The sequence below is a fragment of the Cavia porcellus genome, unplaced genomic scaffold (assembly GCF_034190915.1).
Source record: "Cavia porcellus strain 051 isolate PalLab524CR breed Dunkin Hartley unplaced genomic scaffold, mCavPor4.1 scaffold_7, whole genome shotgun sequence".
Classification (NCBI taxonomy): domain Eukaryota; kingdom Metazoa; phylum Chordata; class Mammalia; order Rodentia; family Caviidae; genus Cavia; species Cavia porcellus.
This window is the reverse complement of record NW_026947490.1, coordinates 79,905,554-79,920,411: the sequence shown is the minus strand read 5'-3', so window position 1 is coordinate 79,920,411 and position 14,858 is coordinate 79,905,554. Positions and strand designations below refer to the sequence as shown.

The following is a 14,858-nucleotide window of genomic DNA, read 5'->3' as shown; positions in this document are numbered from 1 at the left end:
ACACAGGTTCTTGCTGACTTTTTCTATTAAACCTCATCTAGAGGTCAAGTTGAAAATTTTCTTGATATATCCTGTGCAATGAAAGTAACCAGAAATGTAACCTGAATAGAAAGTTATGGACTTGCATGAAAGGCCATTCTGCATGGATTATATTTTCAAGGCAGAATCGGTAGCCACTCTCAAATACTCTCTGCTCCTCAAATTCTGCAAGACTGCCTGTCTTCATCACAGAACACCTGAGCCTAGGTAACTTACAAAGAAAACAGGTTTTGGCTTCTGGCTCTGCAGGTCCAAAAGCATGGCACTGGCATCTGCTTGCCTGGCTCCTCGTGAGAGCCTCGTAGCAGAAAGACAAGTGAGCAAAGAGAGATCAAATGGCAACAGAGGAAGCAAGAGAAGGCTGAGGAAGCAGAGCTTGCTTTTAACAACCTGTTCTCATGAGAATGAGCCCATTCCTGTGAGAAAGGCATTATTCTCTTAACGGCCTATTTGCTTTTTTTTTTTAATTAATTAACTTATTTATTTATTACAACACTGGTAATTAAGCCCGGGGCCTCTGTACTGATCTACATCTCCAGGCCTTTTCACTTATTTTTAAACTTTTGAGTCAGGGTCACTAAGTTCCCCAGGCTGGACTTGGTTTTGTGATCCTTTTGTCTGGGCCTTCCAGAGTGCTGGGATCCCAGCAACGCCACACGCAGCTCTGTCTTTGAAAGGCTCAGCCCTACAACACCATGCATTATATTGGGGACTTAGCCTCAACGTGAGTACTGGCGGGGCCACAGCACATTCGAACTTCAACAAAGGGTGAGCATCCAGCATCCACAAAGACACAGTGCTGTCTGCTGTGTCCACATAAGTGACAGATACAATACGGAGGGCCAAGATCATTGGTGTTCTTACCCAGCTACTCTTCCAAAACCTCATGAAAATGAGGATAAATAACAAAAACTAGTTTAGAAAGAAGTTAATTCTCTGAAAATACAAAAATCAAGTCATATCCTAACATGCGACCACAGAACAATCACATATCCTTAGATGTGCTGTTCTTCAAGATTTTTAGTATTTTGTTAGTGGTATTTACATGGGTAGCTTGGGTGCTACTATGAACACTACAGGCAGGGCCATTGCTCTAAGTCACCGCTGTGTCTAATGGTATGTCTGAGGGTCACTTCAGCACAAGGTGCTATATACCTACTGTGTGACAGACCGGGACTTGTCCTTGGATCATACGGATCAGGATAAATACTGAGTCCCACCAGCGATTCTGGACAGTTCCTTTGAGACACACTGTGTCACCTGAAACTTCAGAATAAATTCTGAGAGCTATTCCTCTGATAAACAGACAGCACCTTATCATTCTCTTGCCCATTTATGCCTCAGAAGGCTGGCTCCATGGTTTCTCTGTGAAATGTTTTCTACAGCACCAACCACCTCTCACTTTCCAGAAGTTGGCAAGGGTACAATGGCAATGTATGCGTGTGGCCACATGAGTGTGAGTGGGTTGAGGGTCTCCTCCTTTCTTTCTCTAAAGATACACTCACATACTTTTCAACCTGCATCATAATTGCTAGATACTGTTCTTATCCACCAACCAAATCCCTGTGTGTCAGGTACACAGTGTCACAGTGCTTCATGGATTCCCCAGGGCAGCAAGAAAGTCTATCACTGCTCCTTAGATGTTTCCTAAGTGAGTGAATGACTGTTTCAGCTGTGAGCTCTATCTTCAGACGCCAAGCTGTTGACATAGTCTCCATGGCATATTTGTGAAAAATCTTACAAATTTCAACGCATGCACATAAACACCTTGAAGTGTAAGATTACTGTGGTGTAAGTCACATATAGTAAAATTTTCCCTGAGTTTTGAGAAGTGGTGGGTACAATTAGAGTAGGTAATGCTTACATACCTGCCTGAGCCCTGCTTCCCAGCACTCCTGAAGTACAGTGGGATCTAGGTGCTGGATTTCTGACATCTCTTTAAGGAGTTCTGATAAAAGCCCCAGCTCAGGAATCACAAGTAGATGAGTTTGCCACTACACTTTACCTTTCCTTATCTCCAAGCCCAGCCATCTCTCTCAGCCAACTATTAGAGCTAAAGATGAGAACAAAATGTTCCCAGCCAGTACCCTCCTTGGGAAGAACACCCAGGTACTGAAATACTTGGCTGGAGTGGATCGCCATTTCTGGCTGTATAGCAGAAACACTGCTACTTAGTGATTTGGTGGGGTGAACACACCATATCCACTCCAGGAAATAAAAATGGCTTTGAATGAGAATGGATGAAAGAGTGATGGGGGAGTAGCCTAAGTGAGGATTGCTTTGTACGCCTAAAACAAGCAACATTATATTGTTCTGATTCCAAACATAATCTTACACCTGAACCATTTTAATGACAAATTTCAGGGGAGGTGTGAATTGTAAGGTCAGTGCCAGTCATAACTTAAAGCATATAGCAGTGAAAGGAATTTGAGAAAACTCATTTCTAGGAGAGAGGTCGGTTTTGTAATGTAATTGCTGGGAGACCACAAAATAAGGTATCACTTCCTCTGTCACTTAACTAAGAATGCTGGAAGACAGGGGGCTTGGCTTCTAATTAACAATAAATGACAGTCTTTTCCTCATTCAAATTTCAATTCTTACACATCAGGGTTAGTATTTGGGTGAAACCCAATGTACAAACTCCAGGAGTCCGCCCCCTTCTTTGGATCTCTACCCTTAGGGCTGTGATTACAGTTTCATAATTCAAGTAATGGGGTTAATGACCAAGAGGTGTGATAGTGGAAATGGAACCTGATCTTCACTAATATTTTATTGTGAATGATGCCAAACTGACAGACTGATAGACTGGGAGGCAATATGACCACTCAAAACGGGAGTAGCGGAGAACCTCATTAGTTAAAACGGAGGCATATTAAGCATTAATAAAGAAAAGTATAACGTCTGTATGTTCTCTGGAGGCCTTTGGGTGACTACTGGGTAACAGTTTAAGAATCCATTGATTAGGGTGCGTCTGTAACAAGAAATGAACCCTTGTTTTTGAAAACGCTACTGCATTACTCGAGAAAAGCATGGAAAGTATACTGTGAAAAACTGAACCACCGCTTTACACTGTCATTTATAAGCAGTGTGTGCTGGTCTCGCCAGCTGCCAGGAGGGAAGGAAACTGCTGAGCCAGCAGCTACGACCACACCAAACTCCTCCCTATAATTAGAGAGTGTGTGTGGGGAGGCGGCACAAAAATACAGAAACGTGGCATCCGACTTGGGGGAGGGAAGAAAGTTGATTAGGTTTCTCTCAAGAGATTTAAATTCCAGAGGCCAGCTAGGTGTGACCTTGGACTTGTCCTTCAGACTGACACACTGCTCAGGAGGGTTGCTGCTAGCCAAATGGTGGACCTGAAAGGTGGCCTGTCCAGACTGAGATACGCTGTGACTGTAAAGTACGCTTGATGTCAAAGACTTAGCACAAAAAGGTTTTAATACTTTTTAATACGGATATACTGGGTTAAGTAAAATGTTATTAAAAATAATTTCGCTTTTTTTTTTTAACTTTCTTTTACCGTGGCTTCTAGAAAACTTCATACTTGCTCTTTACATTTCTTACTCGTTAAAATGTGTTTGAGGGTGGAAATCTTGCTGATGAGGGTTAGATGAGCAGAATCGTGGCCAGGGGTGCCAGGGCAAAGCATTATGGCCACTTGGTGACCGGAATCTTTAGGTTCAGGGGGTGTGAGGAGCAGTGGCAAGAGAATTAAGGTCAGCTCTGACCTGAGCACTGTTCTCTCTCCGTGCCTAGGTGATATCTATAAAGTAGAGAACAGGAGTGAATTGTTGCAGGATTTCCTACCTGCATCATTCCCATCACTCCAAATCCAAGAATAATTCTACCGAAAACAATCCGAATGAACCGATCGGTATTTGTCCTCAGCCAGGACCCATCTGGAGCAGCAGCAGAGTGCATCTGTTAGCTCTGCTTCAGTCACTTCCAGGGGAACAGGCTTCCAGATTCTCCGGTGACCCACTAACCCAGCCACAGACAGACAAAGACCAAGCAGAGCAAGAAGGGTGAAACAGCTTTCACCTCCTGGTAAGGACTTACAGGAATTTGAAGAAAAAATACTATCGGTAATATTCAGATGCACATGTATCTGCTATTTTTCAAATCTACCACTGTGCTGTGTGTTTATTAAAAAATTCAAGGTTCTGATTTAAAGAAATCCAGTCCCTTTGATTATTAAATAATGATGTTAATAACACTTCCGTGAAACCTGTTTTCCCTCTTCAAAAACCTAAATATCTACAAACCAAACTGCTATTGCTTCTCAGTATTTTAATTTCTTACATGCAAAAAAGGATGTCAAAAATAAATACACAAACAAAAAGAAAGAATTCCTTCTTTTAAACAGAGCCTGACAAAGGCTGTTCCAGGCAGCAACAGAACTGTGCTGAAAACTGGCAACTCGGTGCCCAGGCTTAGGATGTGCACAAGGGTTGCCTCAATGAATAAGTCAGCAGGGCATGACTGTGAGCCCAGCACTCAGGAAGCTGAGGCAGGAGAACTGCCATGAATTTGAGGCTAGCTTGAGCTACACAGAGAGACTCTGTGTCTCAGATAAAACAAAACAAAATAAAACAAACAAACAAACAAAGACATCAGGTTGGGTAATACATGGGGCAAGAGTTCTGGCTAAACTTGGCCCACAAACCTGAGGTCCAGAAGCCTTCCCCTTTTAGAAATGGGTGACTCTGTTTCTCCAGCTGCAGAGCCTCCTCCCAACGGACTTGTCCAGGGACCTATGCAGCCTGAGATAAGGCCTACAGGGAGCAAGGCACATCAGAGGGGACATGGAAGAGCTGAAAAGCCTTGGCTGTACGCCTACAGACTGAGTTTGATTTTTCAGCTCTCCCACAGGGACTGAGACACCTTGGGACACTTAGTCTGAATTGTTCTGCTGGAAAAAAGTGAAAGAAGTTCTACACTGCAGGTGACTTCACAGTAAAGTTTCTCTAAACTTATTCCTTCTTATTCCAAAGGCGAGAAAAATCACAGCAAAATCCAGCTGACAAGCAGGAAGTGGTTTTAAAAAAGACTAAAGGCCTAGGTCTGTAATGGCAAACCTTTCAGGGACCAATTGCCCAAACTGCAACCCCAAACCCATTAATTTATTGCAAAATGCCACATTACAATTAAACCTGAACACTGATGTTTTAATTTAGAAAAACCAATTCATACATTAGCATCATTTGTCTTTAAAAAGAATAACAGAGCTTTCAATGATACAAACAACTTTTTACTGAAAGGTAAAGTTTGCAATGGGCATGCTTCTGAACAATTCATGTGATCTGTGCTGTTGTACACAAGCTAACAATTTACTTGGCTTGCATGCTGACCGTGGGCTCTGTGTGCCACCTCCGTCCTAAACCACAAACTATGAGTCCAGGAAAAGAATGCAAAGGAGAAAAGTATCAGTCAGCACCATCCCCAAATAACCCAGATGAGGCTTGGCCACGCAGGCCACTAGATGGAAGGGAAGTTGGATCAGGATATTCCCAAAGGACGCCCAGAGGAGCCTCACTATCTCAGAGTGCACCCCGACTCAGTTCAGTCTGGTCACGCCCTACCCACGATATCTAACTCAGCACTGAGGACAGTGGAGCTTGCTGACATCATCTGCTCCATGACGCGATGTGGTATCAGGCACAGGAAATCACTGCTGCAGTGTTCATGCCAAAATGTTCAACTTTCACCTAGTAGCAGACCTCTAAATTTAATTCTTTTCAGGAAGAGGAGGGTAAGTTAAACCACACTGTGAAGAAACAAAAAAGCCCACTGTGTAAGACGTTCTGTAGCACAACCAGTCTGGACTCTCCAAAAAGCCATTTTTAAAAAAGCCATACATTCTTTTACAAGATTAAAGAAACCTATCAAAACATATCAAAGGAATTTAATTAGATATTGGATTTTGGGGTGGGAAGGTGAGTTATAAAAGGCAGTCTGGAATAACGGGGGGAACTCCAAATACAGATTGGGCCTCTATACTATTATAGAATTATTAAACTTCCTAGATGTGGTAATAGTATAGGAGATACATGGTTAACATAGTTACAAGTAAAATGTTAAGCTGTTTGCTACATCCAAATGACACAGAAAAATTACACATTTATATATAATTGGAAGAGGAAGGTAAAGCAAATATGACACACAGAACCAAAGGTGAATTTCGGTAAAGGTCAGACAGGTATTTTATAATTCTCCCAACTACTAAATTTGAATAAGAAATTGGGTAAGAAGCAGGAAGAACAAACAGAACAAAAACTAGATACACACGCACACACTAAACAGGAAAGAAGGAAAGGAGGGCAGGATAACATCATTATCTCTCTTTGAGAAGGCCCTTGAATGAGACTCAGCAGAGCTTCCCTGTCTGTCTCTCACTCAGTGTGGTTTTATTTTTTCCATTGTAATAAATTTCATGTGTGCTCCTTCAAACTGACAGCGCTGTTTGGGCTCCTCTGCTGGCTGACATCAAAGCCTAAAACAACAAATCAAAAACTTCCAGAATTGACACCTAAAACCCTATCAGGGTGGTTTTAAGTCAGCAGGACTGAATCAAAGGCTGAGGTGGTGCAGTGTCCTATGGGGACCTGATCTTACCACGCCTTCCCACCATGTACCGGGCACTGATGGAGGAAAGGCAGGGACAGGGTGCTGGTCAGCTCGGCTCCCGAGGTTTTAGAGACTCTGACCTTGAGTCCAGCAGGCTATGCCTGAGTTCTGCTGCACAGAGCAACCACGATATATAACCTATAGCTCAGTCACTCAATGAGCACCCTGCCCAGTCTCTATAATGCCACCACATGACAACACTGCCACCAGACCCTGAGGACAATAAGAAACATATCCACATGCTCCCAAACGCTTCCTGTGTTAGGCACAGGCTAAATTCACAAGTCCTGAATTTTACCTGGTAATAATATCAGTTTTACCAACTGAGAAGAATTTAGGAGAGATAGAATTGCCACAGCTCTTTATAAACTTGGTAGCTAAACAAATGGTACCCTAATTTGCATCCTACAGGTAGCCTGCCAGCTAGAGGCGGGTCTGAAGGTTGGGCTGACCCCCGAGATCTGGGTGGGATGGGTCAGAGTCTTGTCAATCTAGTCACACATTAAAATACTTGACAGTTTTTGGTATAAGCGGGCAGCTTTGAAACGCGTGAAGAGTAATTGCAAAATGCAGACTAGCCCAGCCACCAACATACCTGTGCACACTGCACTCAAGCTATGCCCAGGTCATCTCTGACTATGTTTCTCCTTAATATAAAGTGGGAGATTTTGTTTTATAAGTGTTGCTACAGATTAAAGCCACACCACAGTGGGTTTTAGAGTGAGGCAGATGGCAGTGACATGGGCTACAAGGGAGCAGAATGTCAGCCTCTCAGCAGCCCTGCAGAATCTGGTTTCGGATGTTGTCCAAACTATCATGTAAAAAATGTCATTTTTCTTGGTGAGCAAGTGGTAAAAGGATTGTGGGATGACGTTAGGGATCAAGATTACAAAATAATACAGAGGACAATGCTCCTGTCCCTCTTGTGGACAGAGCTGACTTTTAAAATAACCTCCATTAGGGACATCTTCTTTACACTTTTGAGAGAGTCTTAGAGGTTGCACCAGACCATGGCATACAACCTCCTGTGGAACTGTACGTTCTGAACAAATGCCAAGGATGGAGAGCGGAGCAGGAACTCACAGTTCAGCGCTCACACCCACAGGGACAGCCTGTTTAGCAGGAAGACACCTGTGGCAGGGTTCTGGTTCTGTCAGCTGCCGTGGGCCTGGAGGGAGCCGCACTTCTGACGGAGCCTTTGGGCAGCTCTGATCCAGGGGCACGGGCTGCTCTCTAGGAGACTCCTGGACATCCTTCCAGAGGCTTCTCTAGAAGCAAGTGGCCTGCATAACTCAGGTTGAGGGTGTTTCTCCTGCCCTTAGATCTGGTTGGGTTTTCAGGGAGAAAAGCTCCCTGTCTTAGCTCTTTATCTCTGTTCCCCCTGCTCCCAAACTGTCAGTGAGAAGCTAGTATCATCGTGCTGACGTGATTTTTCCTTTAGCATTGGCTTTTAAATGAGACCCAGAAAATATTGACAGGCAGGAGGCTCTGATCTCTTTCCCCTTAAGGTCCAAAGCTTGAGATCTGAACCAAGAAGTAAAGGTTGCCACAGCAAGCTGGGACCAAGGAGCCAGAGCAGGTGAAGGGACACACGTGTCTTGAAGAAAAGAAGGGAAAGCAGACCTGCTTTGGATCATGAGCTGTTGGGAAAAGTGGCCCAGTGAGTGTCACCCAAAGGCTGGAGGGTGCAGGCGACTAGTTAGATATGTCTCCACAGACACAACAAGATCTAATGTCACCGAGGAGTCATTTAAGTCTCTTTACCTACTCAACTTTGGTACATTCCTCCAAATGTCTTCTATTTGGAAAAACAACAGATTGGTAATGTAAAGTCCCTAAGTCCTTGCCACCTGAAATGGTATCTTTCACCTTCCTCTTCTCAAGCTTTCCAGAACACAGTTTCATGGCATTCTTGAAAGAGGAAAGACTACCAGAAAAAGAAAACTAAGACAGTGAAGCCAAAAGAGGATTGTAGCACAGCTGTTGGTAAGAAAGCACTTACGTCCACAGCACCTGCCACACCCTTCCTGGGAAGGTATTACTGGCCTAGAAGCTGGTTTAGAATATCCCAAAATATTCCTCACGAGAAAGAGTTACACTCCCAAAACAGGCCCTATAATTAAGTAAAGTCTTTTCAAGTGGATTGTTCTGTATCACAACTTGACATACATTGCTTTAATCTACTTGCTTCAGCACATGTAGCCCTGCTGGGCTACGAAAGCTCTGCACTACTCACATTTAAATTGGATTGTGGTGTCACTAGCAAACTGATATAAATAAACAGTCCTGCGTATCAAAATACCCTATCTCAATCATTTGTAATGAGATCACTGTTCTCCCTGAGAACATTTTCATCACACCAGAATCACTACCCTTGATTCAAAAGGAAGGACCAGTCCAGGCTTGAAATATTACTTTATCTCTGAGGTCATCTTAAGACAAACACATCTGAAGAAGCTGGAGCTGAGGTGTAAAGCACAAGACAACCTCTTTTATGTGAACGCAGGGATCATGTGTGATCTTCCTCTTATTTTTAGGGTCCAGTTTTCAGTGCAAGCCCCAAGGCCCGACTCTCTATCTGAATTCACTTAGGTGAATTTCTGCTTGGAGTCAATGGAAGAGGTAGCTTTTTACGAACCCTGAACACATTTATTTTTACAAGTTTATATATAATTGTTAAAATACTTAATGCTTAAACTTTAAAACAATGAGCACTGGCATTCAGACTTAATTACTTCCAATGTCAGTGTCTCAGCCTCAGTCCTACTGATATGCTGGGATGGTCTGCTCTGTGCATGTGTGCTTATGTGTGTGCATGCACTGCTGCTCTATACACCGGAGGGCTTCCTCCTACCAGATGTACTCTGCTAGTACTACTCTCCTTCCCCGAATTACGACCACACAAGACGACTTCAGACACTATCAAATATCCTTTGGGAAGGCAAATGGATCTGAGAATCACTGCTACATATGTACTTATACCTCATCTGTGACATGAAGGGCTGGGGGTAGATTTGCATTTTTCAAGGCACCCAGAAGTTTAGTTTTAAAAATTTCGAACTTCCCCAGATTTGCGGTAAGAATCAGGATCTGGGACACATTACCACCTCAAAAGCGGTACAAACAACATGACTGCAGTGTCCAACTCAGGGTTCCTCGGTCTGCGTCACTTCGCTCAGGACACTGATGATGTCTCCTGAGCTGCCACCCTTCGTCCCTCCAGGAGCTCTGCTCCAAGAATGTCTGGCAAAACTCTTTGGCGATCCATGGCTAGTGCCCAGTACTGAGAGTGACCCAGGAGGGTTAGGGTTGGGCATCCAGTAATCTCACCCACATAGGCAATGCGTCTGTGCCAGACCCCATGAAGTGTTAGGTTCTGTGCTGGTCAAACGCAGGGATGGGCTGGGGAAGTTCCTCCTCAAGGGACTCCATGGAATGGGGAAAGATGTGGAAATAACATCAAAGGACAAAGAGCTCAAGAACAAGAGACAGGAAGTTCAGTCTGGAGAAGAGATGGTGAACAAGGAAGGAGTATGTCTAAATACCCAGTGGGCTAGTGTCTGGGAAGCCAGGTGTGCTGGTGCCTGCCAATCATCCCACCACTCCTGGGAGGCTGAAGTAGGATCAAAGTTTGAGCCCAGCCTGGGCAACTCAGCAAATAAAGAATAAAAAAGGGCTGGGGCTGTAGTTCAGTGTAAAGGCCATGGGTTCAATCCCTAATGCAGTAATAAGAAAAGATAAGACTAAAGAGCAATATGTGATTCAACAAATACTTGAGTATTTGCCACATTCCTTTGATGTGCCAGGCGCTGTGACAACAGAAAGGGACAAGACCAAGGCCTCGTCCCATATAGCAAACACTGTAGTCCAATCTAAATACTGGATTGTTATTCCTTCTCCCAGCCTCCTTTCTTTCTTTTCTCCTTATCAAGTTGAGACACTTGGATAGTTATTTGTCTAACAGTTCATTTTTTTCCATTTTAAAAATTAAGGTTTAATTTGTATGCTGCAAAATTAACCCTTCCTAATGTATAGTTTTCTGAGTTTTTCACAAATGCATAGTTGCACACCTACCACATCATAATTAAGATATGGTACAATTTTACCAGTGCTCTAAATCATTTCCCTGTTGAGCTAGGGATGTCGCTCAATGGTAGAGCACTTAAATCCCAGTACCTCCACACTCAATCCCTGTGTTCCCTAATCGTTTAATTTTCATTGAGACAAAATATATACCTACATGGGCTATAGGATGGCAATTCAATGCATGTGTAATGGTCAAATCAGGGAAATAAGAAATTGGATCAGGTACTTCCTGAGATCATGTCCACCTCCTCGGATACATAAAACCAGGATGTGGTCACCCACCGCCCAGGACCTTAAACATCAGCCCAATCAGTGTGACACAGTTGGTTATTCTCCACTGCAAGTAAAAACCCCACCTCGGAGCTAAACTCTGTTGGTCCAAACCAGACACTGTCGGTTCAAAAATTGGATCTTTGTCAAACTACATAATAAACACAGACCAAAAAGAGACGACTTAAAAATGAAAGCCTAAACATGGCAACTGAGGTACAAACCAAGAGTGTTAGCTACCCTAAGATCCCTTGTTCTTCTTGTAAATTTAGTTCACCATAACATTAACTGAAAAAACTGAAGAACTTGAACAATGTGGTTTCACTTGATCACAAAGTTAACAGGAAGAGGACTTCAACAAGACCAGCTTGTCTGAGAATGGGTCACCAGGGAGGCAGGAGAAGGCACATGTTACAGAGGTTCCCCTGCTCACTGTGGACTGGTCACCAGAGCAGAACCGTGATGTGCAGCTGGAATGCCCAGCTATGACCGACTCTTCTCAACAGCCCTTATGCTGGGAGACGCACATTTCAGGTGGCTTATCCTGTGAGGTGAATGTCCAGGCTCCAAACAAGGCTGCTGTCATGAAGAATCTCACAATGCTGAGCATCCACCATGCCCCAGCCCTGCCCAGCTCATTTTCTCATATAAACTGCACGAGGCAGGTAACATTAAAGGCCTTCAGTTTATAGAAAAGGAAACAGAAACTCAGAGAGGGTACAGAAAACCAGTAGGTGCAGAAGCTACATTTTATCCCTCGGGTCTTGACCCTAAAGGCTGTCCTCTTTATTTCTGCAGGCGAGGTGTGAGCGGTTACTGAACTGAATGTTCTCAGACCCTCGAGGCTGTTATCACAGTGACTGTGAGTTCACTCCCAGGCACGATGCATTCTTCACCTCCTTTAATTCCCCGTTCAGTAAGCAATGCCTCATTTCAATATATGTGTCTCCCTGCTTTGGCAACTGTTTTATTCTGGTGTGAAAGTGTATTACTTGTATTCCAGAGAACATAAACTAAACTGCCAAAGACTTGTTAATAACATTCGTAATAATGGGGGAAAAAATACTGCCAGGAAACAGCAATGCAGTGTTACATTCAATTAAAACTTCCATTCTTTCTCAAGTTAGTGCAGATTTGAAAAGTGTACAGAACAGGCAATGGCTTTCCTTCATGAACATCGTCTTAACAGCGAAATGTATTAGAAATAAAGGCAGCACCACTTACTAAAATTTCCTCCAACTACCACAAACTTTATATGCACCACATGTCTTCTGAAACAGCGGCAGGACTGGTCCTGAAAAACAACGTAACAAAAGAAACTCATTTAATAAGGCATACTGTAACACCAAGTGCGCTTCTTCTCTGGGACTGCTTCGGTTTTGGGTGCTCTCTGATACATCACACTCACCTAGCAGTTTTCTCTTTGATTTTCATGGGAAGATGAAACCAACTTACAAATACCCTCAGTACATACTTATAGGGGAAAAAAAGAAGTAAAATAAACCAGAAAATGTGCTTACAAATATTTTGTATTTTAAACGCTAAAATAATCAAAGACAAGAGAACAATGGAAAAGCATTTAAAATTGAACTCATAATATTTCACCCCCAAAGCAATTCTCTGTTTTTTTTCCCAGTAACATCCTCCCCCTCTCCAGCTCTGAGATCCAAGCTTGGCTAATATTAATATTATCTCATTTCTCTTTGGCAGCTTATAAGGTCCTTAGAATGCAGATGACCCCTTAACATTCTTTACTTAGATTATTAATGACTGAAGTTAGGCAACAAATAATATGCTCTTCTACTTCTCTTCAGAAAGTGAATGCCAGCTGTTCAGTCATTACACAAACGTGTGCACACACGGGCACGCGCATACACACACACAGATCTTGTGTGACACAAGCACAATTCTTGTCTTCTTGGAGCACTGAATCTCGCCCACGCCCATTAGTCCTGAGTAGTTGGGGACCCTCATCTTCCAGGGCCTCCGCACAGACACTAAGGAACAGGCAGCGGTCCCTGTGTGGATCCGAGTTACCGAGGCCAGTTTGAGTTCCTTCAGACAGACAGAGATGTGGTCACTTCTCACAGGTGTGCACCTAAGGTTCTGGGACAGGTGGGTTAAACAGGTGGCCTTGTAAAAGTCCACCTCTCCCTCCCAGTACACTCTCAAATGATGCTGTGTTTGTGTAAGAAGTCAGAGATAGCAGCCACCAAAGCGACTCTCCCAGAGGTCTACTTTCCAAACTGGCCATGGGCTTCACTACGAGCCCTCTGCAGTCTGCACTGGACCAGCCTTCAGGCGGACCCTGGACTGTCTCACACTGTTTCCTAAATTGCTGCACCCAGGGCTTTTTTTTTGTTTGTTTGTTTTGTTTTTTTTTTTTTAGAAAAAAGCAGGGCAGGGTAAGATTTAGCTCAGTGGTGTAAGCGCCTGCCTGGCAAGTGCAACGTCGTGAGTTTGATCCCCAGTACCAAAAAATACAAAATAAAAAATTAAAAGAAAGAAAAAAAAGATACAGAATTTCCTAACAAGATAATAAATTAACAAGGGTTAATATATTATATTTTGTTATCTTCGAAATAGTTGCTCAGATTACAAGACATAGGCAAGAAAAAATGACAAATTCATGCAAGCATAAACAATTCTTTTCAATGAATTAAGAGAAATTTGTACTATAATTACTTTAGCTATCTTTTATGTATATATACACACACACTTTTTTTTTCTTTTCATTTTTCCACCATCCCAGTGCAGCTCAGGATTAAGTGTCTTTCCTTAAAACAAAACAAAACACATAGTTCTTCGTTTTCAAATGATTTTCTCCATTGAAAACCACTCATCAGAACATTGCAACTATTTGCTTTGCCAGAAATTCACCACTGGCAGCATTTTTCTCATGGGACAACATGTCAAGTCGTTACAGGCAACTGAGCTAGAAAGAGATATTATAGGCAGTGAGACAGGGCTAGGTCCTCAAAGGAGCCAGTGCAGAAGGCCAGATACCTTGCAACTGTCGGAGAGACATATACCTCCTGCTGTGAGCCAGGCCTAAGACAAAAGCTCAAACAAATGCACCTGCCTCCTAAGGACTGATATTCTAAACAGGTCTCTATCACCCAAAGAAGCCAGAAGTCACTATTCCAACCCCCTACAGTAACAGTTCCTCCCTGACTGCTTCCTATGTGTCCCCGACTTAGTCCATTTTACCTGAGCAATTAATCTTACTGGTTGATCACAGTTCTGTCCCGCCTTATGCCCACCTTGCGAGTTCCCACACTTTTCCCCACCTTGGCCCCATCTCACCTTGTGGACCCCTTCTGTCTCTCAGACAGAAGCTTTCTTTCTCTCAATAAACATATTCTGCTCTTAATCTCCATTGTTTCTAAAATTCATTCTCTGATTTTAGAGAACACAAACTCGTACCAGACATATAGTAGGTTGGGGATTTCGTTCTCCTGTATCAAGGTGACTCTGAGGGTAGGTGGGAGTGTATTGTCCCTCCCTACTAACTACCTAACACTGAGCCACGCACTTGAACAAAGGTTGGACTTTGCTTTCCCTTCCTCCTCCTTCTTCCCTTCCTTCTTTCCTTGTATTGGGAAAATCTCTGCCCTGAGCTAGATCCTTAGCCATAGATAGAATCTTGTTAAGTCTTTAAGCTGCCCAAGCTGGGCTCAGATTTGTGATCCTGCCTCAGCCTCCTAGAGACTGGGATTTCAGACATGTGCCGTGCGGCTGCTATAATGCTCTTTTTGTACTGATGGATTCTTAGATTCACTTTGTTTGTTCTTTTTGAGACATACCAGATATACATGGCACTAATTACTAATAAA

General features: G+C 43.2%; 1 protein-coding gene across 6 annotated transcripts in view; it reads right to left on the bottom strand.

Annotated features, from left to right (window-relative positions):
• Fyn (FYN proto-oncogene, Src family tyrosine kinase) overlaps positions 1–14,858 on the bottom strand; it is a 193,218-nt gene that overhangs the window by 95,636 nt on the left and 82,724 nt on the right. For 5 of the 6 annotated variants that reach the window (XM_063252374.1, XM_063252370.1, XM_063252375.1 and 2 more), the window contains one exon: positions 12,247–12,316. The exons of the other annotated variant lie outside the window; for it this stretch is intronic. The gene's annotated coding sequence lies outside the window, so the exon portion shown is untranslated. The remainder of the gene's footprint in view (positions 1–12,246; positions 12,317–14,858) is intronic. 6 annotated transcript variants of the gene reach the window in all.